This window comes from Herpailurus yagouaroundi, unplaced genomic scaffold (assembly GCF_014898765.1).
Source record: "Herpailurus yagouaroundi ecotype Mexico unplaced genomic scaffold, PumYag 184, whole genome shotgun sequence".
NCBI lineage: Eukaryota > Metazoa > Chordata > Mammalia > Carnivora > Felidae > Herpailurus > Herpailurus yagouaroundi.
The window spans coordinates 18,691,836-18,698,955 of NW_024412415.1; the positions used below are offsets into that span (position 1 = coordinate 18,691,836).

General features: G+C 39.1%; 1 non-coding gene across 1 annotated transcript; it reads right to left on the bottom strand.

Moving 5' to 3' along the window:
* Positions 1-6,120: 6,120 nt before the first annotated feature.
* Positions 6,121-6,223, bottom strand: LOC121042189 (U6 spliceosomal RNA). Its single transcript, XR_005796032.1, has one exon. It is a non-coding gene; the product is annotated as a U6 spliceosomal RNA (small nuclear RNA).
* Between the last annotated feature and the right edge of the window lie 897 nt (positions 6,224-7,120).

The window sequence follows — 7,120 nt, forward strand, 5'->3', positions numbered from 1 at the left end:
CCAGTTTCTCATGGTGTTTGGTTGTTCGTTGGGATCCTTCTGAAGGCATTAGCTTCCAGCAGTTACTGATGACTTGCCATACTTCGTTCTCAAAGGAAACTTTCTTCCCATGGGTATCTCATTTAGGGAAGCCTCTAAAGTGTAGAGCGTGTGGACAGGCTGGGGTATTTACACAGAGACTGACTGACTTACATGTTTTTGAAGACTCTGTCCCAGCCTATTCCAGTGTCACATACTTTCCACAAGAACTGCTGAAGAATTGGATTAGACCCTTTCTCTTGGCCCTCATTCTTAATGGTCTTTGTCTAGACTTCTCCTGCAATATCACCACAAAATAGCAAAAATATTGACAAAAATAATGGAAAAGATAGCAATTACCCTGCCACTAACCCCTCCCTGCCTTAGCTTGTCACCAGAGCAGATAAAGCCTATTTTATGGGAGTCCAACCATTGCCACAATTCCTAAAGTAAAGTTTATTTGCACAGAAAAATAAAGGCAACTTTTTATTTGTCACCCTGCTGAGAAGAAATATGATTCCTGTCCTCTTGCTTCATATTAGCCTTCCTTTTTCCTGCACATTTTCATCCCTTGGTATCTGATCATTTTACAGAAAGGAGGATTTCTGCTTTTGACCTTACCTCTTGCCATTGTAACATTCCAATTTTCAAATGGTCAGTCAGCATTTGCCATTTTTTTTTTTTTTTTTTTTTTTTTTTCAGGGGGCATGTTCCAAAGCTTAAGCGTACAAGACTGGGCCATTTAAAAAAAAAATGCCTGCTAGGTTTCCCATGTGATAGTGGCTCCTCAGGAAAGCTATTCTTTCATGCAGCAGCAGCACCAGCATTGATCAGTGGGAAAGTTCAAGGCGGCAACTCATCAAGCATGGCTTCAATACCAGATTCCAGACAAGGTCTGCAATAAATAAGAGCAGTAACAAAGAATCATATTTCCTTCTCGCACAGAAAATCAGCAGTGGCATAGTTCTAAATTTCAGGGTTCGGGTATGGTGTCTTCTCCCTGCACTGCAGTTTGAAAGCTGGATGGCTTTCCTCTTTGAGAAGTTACATCAATATACATTTTAGCTGTCCTTTCCTTAGAAACTGAGCCATAATGTAATTTTGAATTTTCTAGGTTGATTTGGGATTTTTCATCTTGTGCACTGATTATCATTTGGGTTGTTCAAATAGAACCTATATTGTCAAAAACACTTGTTTGGATTTTCTCACGTTTGTTTTAATTGACTCATCTCCCTTTCCCTTCTAATCTCTCTCCCTCCAATAATAATGTCGAGTTTTCCATATGAACACAGAAAAAGAACAATCTTTTGCTCTAAGTAGGTAGGGAAAATTTTTTTCTTCAGATGGCAGTGTGATAAAAAAATATACACCCTATGAGTCCCTCACGGATTATTGCTATTGATTTCTTTGCTTGAAACGTGGAAATGTTACCAGATGGGGTGTTAGGAGTAGGTGTGTGGGTGCAAATGCAGTTTATTGCTTGTTGACTAAAAATCAGTGAAAACCTTCACTATTTGTGTGCTTGTGTTGTATGTAAAGGTGAATTTTAATCCCAAACTAGTCCTTAGATAAAGCTTTATTTAATGCGATCAACAAAAACAACATTTTTAGGGTAAATTTATATTTGAAAGAAGTAAGTTTTGTGGCAGACTCAAACACATGAAGATTTCAAGCATTTGTTTTCTCTGGCCTATTGAAACACTATCACTGTTGTTTTAAGTTAATTTGATCAATGAAATTTACTTTTCACAGCCAGATTTCTTTTTTGTCTGTGCTCATTTCTCTACCCTCTCCAGGCTGCTCCTTTGAGCTTCCTCTGGTCTCCTGCTCAGGGAAGTGTGAATCAAATTGCTGTAGGTTTCTGGAAGCTGGGTGCCTGTGTGCAACACATGGACACTGAGCCCGACCTTCAGGGACGCACCCATTAGGAAAAAAAAGCTGACCTTCTGTCACTTTCCTTCTCCTCCCTTTTAATGATTCCTTCTCTATCCTTTTGAGAAGATCTTTCTAGCCCTTTGACCCCTGTTAGAAGAGGAAGGCTTAAACAGCTAAAAGTACCCTCAGTCTCAAGGTTTGCCAAGGAAAGCTCAAGAGGCCTTTTAGGAAATGCCAAAAGACGGGCCTCTGTTTTCAGTGCATTTAGAAGGCAGATCCCACCCCAACACCATTTCCCTCCTCATTTATTTTATGGAAGCAACCCTGCCTCCTACCCTCACTTGTCAGTGCCACTGGAATCGACACATTTGGAGAGCGACTGACTTTTAATGATAGCCCTTGGACTGTGTGAGAGCTATTGTGCAGTTTGAAAAAGAGCACGGGAAATGTGTGTCTGAGGTGGGTCACTAGGCTGCTATTCTGTGGGCTCCAGATCCAGCTTTAGTTTTCATGGAAAAACAACCACTGCTAAGTAGGTTGCTGCCCCACTCAAAAATGAGATGCTGAATGCAGGATTTTTGAAAGGAGGACAGTTGTAGGCCCCCCAGGGCCTTCTTGTACTTTACGATGTGACTTTGAGTCGTACAATTAAGATGCCAGCTAATACTGATGATGAGGTATTTTCAAGTTGTAGGCGTTATTCCGTATCATATGATACGTATATTCAAACATTTAATTCACATGACAATGCTGAAGGTAGGAACTGTGAAACCGAGGCAAAGGGAATTCAAGTGCAGTGTTACCATAAGAAACTTTGTATTGGAAGGTCAGCTCTGCCACTTATTAGCTCTTTGACTTGGGTGAACTGCTTAACCTTTCTGAACCTAAATATTCTCATCTGTAAAACGGGGATTGTGAGTTCTACTTGCAAGGTTATCATGAAAATTTAATGGGATGTGGCAGAGTCCTGGGATCTCCCCCTAGTTTTGACTCTCTTATTGTACCTCTGACTCTTCTCCTTTCAGAGGTACTCACAGAGAACAGCAAAATCCTAGTGAATTTTAGTGAATTTTCTCCCCAGAGAAAGGGTTGATTCTCAAAAAGGTGGTTTACTTTCCTTCTCCTGGGAGAAGCTATAGACAATCTTTTATCTGTGTCACAGAAAAGAATCCAAACCCAGTAGCATCAGTCAATTACAATTGAGATGGGAGTGGCTAAAAGGATTAGGCATTTGACCCCATATTATAAGATATTGGCTGCCATTTCTACTATAGGAAAGGGAGGAATAAAAGTAGGATTTAAAGGTTCATGTTCTTGCTCTGATTAACCAAGTGATCCCTTCTCCTGTTCTATTGACTTTATCTTCAGGATGCACATACATGTCTGAATATAAGTGTTCCTGTACTGGATATACTCATATGCTTTCTGCAATCATGATATATTTGAAAGTAGTAGGATCTAAAGGGATTAAAATATTTTTCCTGATTACAAAAGGAATGCATATTTATTTTATAGACTTTAGAAATATAAAAAATATAAAGTAGAAGATACTAATTTCCTCACCCAGCACACAGAGATAACCATTTTATACAACATATTTTGGTGACATCCAAGTTTTTTCTCTGTACACACACACACACACACACACACACACACAAACACACATACACACATCCTTATGGTAGTCTATAGACTACTTAAATTTTTTTTTTTTTTGATTTTACATCCAAGTTAGTTAGCATATGGTGCAACAGTGATTTACCCATTTAGCCCAACACCCCTCCCACTACCCCTCCAGTAATCCTCTGTTTGTTCTCCTTATTTAAGAGTCTCTTATGTTTTGTACCCCTCTCTGTTTTTATATTATTTTTGCTTCCCTTCCCTTTTGCTCATCTGTTCTGTGTCTTAAAGTCTTCATATGAGTGAAGTCATACGATATTTGTCTTTCTCTGACTAATTTAACTTAGCATAATACCCTCTAGTTCCATCCATGTAGTTGCAAATGGCAAGATTTCATTCTTTTTGATTGCCATTGTGTGTGTGTGTGTGGGTATATATATGTGGTATATATACCACATCTTCTTTATCCATTCATCCATTGATGGACATTTGGGCTCTTTCCATACTTTGGCTATTGTTGATAGTGCTGCTATAAACATTGGGGAGCATGTGCCCCTTTGAAACAGCATACCTGTCCCTTGGATAAATACCTAATAGTGCAATTGCTGGGTCGTAGGGTGATTCTATTTTTAATTTTTTGAGGAGCCTCCACACTGATTTCCAGAGTGAATGCATCAGTTTGCATTCTCACCAGCAGTGCAAAAGAGATCCTCTTTCTCCAATTCCTTGCCAACATCTGTTGTTGGCTGAGTTGTTGATGTTAGCCATTCTGACAGATGTGAGGTGGTATCTCATTGTGGTTTTGATTTGTATTTCCCTGATGATGAGTGATATTGAGCATTTTTTCATGTGTCTGTTGGCCATCTGGATGTCTTCTTTGGAAAATGTTTATTCATGTCTTTTGCCCATTTCCTCACTGGATTATTTGTGTTTTGGGTGTTGAGTTTGATAAGTTCTTTATAGATTTTGGATACTAACCCTTTATCTGATATGTCGTTAGCAAATATCTTCTCTCATTCTGTTGATTGCCTTTTAGTTTTGCTGAGTGTTTCCTTCGCTGTGCTGAAGCTTTTTATTTTAATGAGGTCCCAATAGTTCATTTTTGCTTTTGTTTCCCTTGCCTCCAGAGACGTGTTAAGAGTTGCTGTGACCAAGATCAAAGAGGTTTTTGTCTGCTTTCTTCTTGAGGATTTTGATGGCTTCCTGTCTTACATTTAGGTCTTTCATCCATTTTGAGTTTATTTTTGTGTATGGGGTAAGAAAGTAGTCCAGGTTCATTTTTCTGCATGTCGCTGTCCAGTTTTCCCAGCACCACTTGCTGAAGAGACTGTCTTTATTCCATTGGATATTCTTTCCTGCTTTGTCAAAGATTAGTTGGCCATGTTTGTGGGTCCATTTCTGGGTTCTCGATTTTGTTCCATTGATCTGAGTGTCTGTTCTTGTGTCAGTACCATGCTGTCTTGATGATTACAGCTTTGCAGTATAGCTTGAAGTCCGGGATTGTGATGCCTCCTGCTTTGGTTTTCTTTTTCAAGATTGCTTTGACTATTCGGGGTCTTTTCTGGTTCCATAAAAATTTTAGGATTGTTTGTTCTAGCTCTGTGAAGAGTGCTGGTGTTATTTTGATAGGGATTGCACTGAATATGTAGATTGCTTTGGGGTAGCATTGACATTTTAACAATATTATTGTTCCTATCCAGGAGCATGGAATATTTTTTCATTGTTTTTTGTGTCTTCTTCAATTTCTTTCATAAGGTTTTTATAGTTTTCAGTGAAAAAAATTTTTAATGTTTATTTTCGAGAGAGAGAGAGCATGCACATGCGCACGAGTGAGAAGAAGGAGAGAGAGAAGGAGACAGAATCTGAAGCAGGCTCTAGGCTCTGAGCTGTCAGCACAGAGCCCAACGTGGGGCTCGAATCCATGAACCGCAAGATCATGCCCTGAGCCGAAGTCAGACACTTAACTTACTGAGCCACCCAGGTGCCCCTAGACTGCTTTTTTTTTTTTTAAAGTAGGCTCTACACCCAATGTGGGGGCCGAACTCATGACCCTGAGACAAGAGTCACATGATCTACCAACTGAGACAGCCAGGTGCCCCTAGTTTTTCTCTTAATATTATATTTTGAACATTTCTCTTTATCATTAATATATTAGTTACTCATTGATGCATGAAACCAATGCAAAACCTAATGACCTAAAACAACAGAACAATTTTATTATGATTTTCATGGTTCTGCCGTTGACAAGGCTCAGCTTGTTCAGGGTATTTTATGTATCTGTAGTCAGGCTTGGGCTAATTATCTGAAGTTTGATTACTCACATTTTTGGCTCCTGGGCTGGAAAGACTCACACAGCTGGAGCCTGGAACAGCTAGTTTCTTAGGTATTTCTTCCAGTCTCAGATGTGTTGTCTTCTGCATGGTGGCTTCAGGGTAGCCATGCTTCTTACATGGCAGCTCAGGGCTCCACAAGTAGATGTCCATAAAGAAAGGCCAGGCTGAACCTAACTCACCTTAAAAAAATATTATTTAAAAAATTTTTAATTCCATTATAATTAACATACAGTGTAATATTAGTTTCATGTGTTCAATACAGTGATTTAACAATAAAAATATGGAACACTTCATGAATTTTTTTGTTATGCTTGTACAGGGGCCATGCTCATCTTTTCCGTATTGTTCCAATTGTAGTGTGCTGCCAGAGTGAGCACTAACTCACCTTTTAGGACTTAGTTTTGGAAATAACACAGCCTTCCTCTGCCACATGCTCATCACCAAAGCCATCACAAAAATCCACCCCAAAGCCCACAGAAGCTCTCCCCTTGAGACATTGACTTCACAAATTTAAAATAACACAGATTTATTATCTTACAGTTTTGGAGGTCAGAATTCTGAAATGAGTTTCACTGGGCCAAATCAAGGTGTCCTAGGAAGCTTTAGGGAACAATCCATTTCCTTGTCTTTTCTAGCTTTGGGAGGCAGCTTGCCCTTCTTGGTTCCATGACCCTTCTGTCTTTAAGGCCAGCATTGTAGCATCTTGAAATCTCTCTCTGGCTGTGACCCTCTGTGGTCATCATTACCTTCTTTTTTTTCTCTTCTGACTCTGATCCCCCTGCCTCTCTCTTATAAGGACTGTGATTGCATTGGACTTACTTATACAATCCAGAATAATTTTCCATCTCAAGGTCTTTAGCTTAGTCACATCTGCAAAATTCCTTTTACCATGTAAGGTAAAATATACTCACAAGTGCCAGGGATTGGGACGTGGACATCTTTGGGAGGCCATTATTCAGCTACCACAGTGGGAAATGGTGAGGCTCTGAAAGAGCATATGCAATCATAAATATTGTGGCAGTCATTTTGGAAAAAACAATCTTCCACAATTAAATAATTTCAGTGGTTTTATAGTATTTTACCGTATGACTGTCACTATTTACTTAGCCTTTCTTTATTATAAAGCATTTAGGGTATTTCTGATATAAAAAACCCTAGACAGCACAAACATCACTATAAATAAACATTTGTGTAAATCTTTGATGATTTAAAAAAATTTTTTTTTAATGTTTATTTTTGAGAGAGAGAGAGACAGAGTGTGAGAGGGGGAGTAG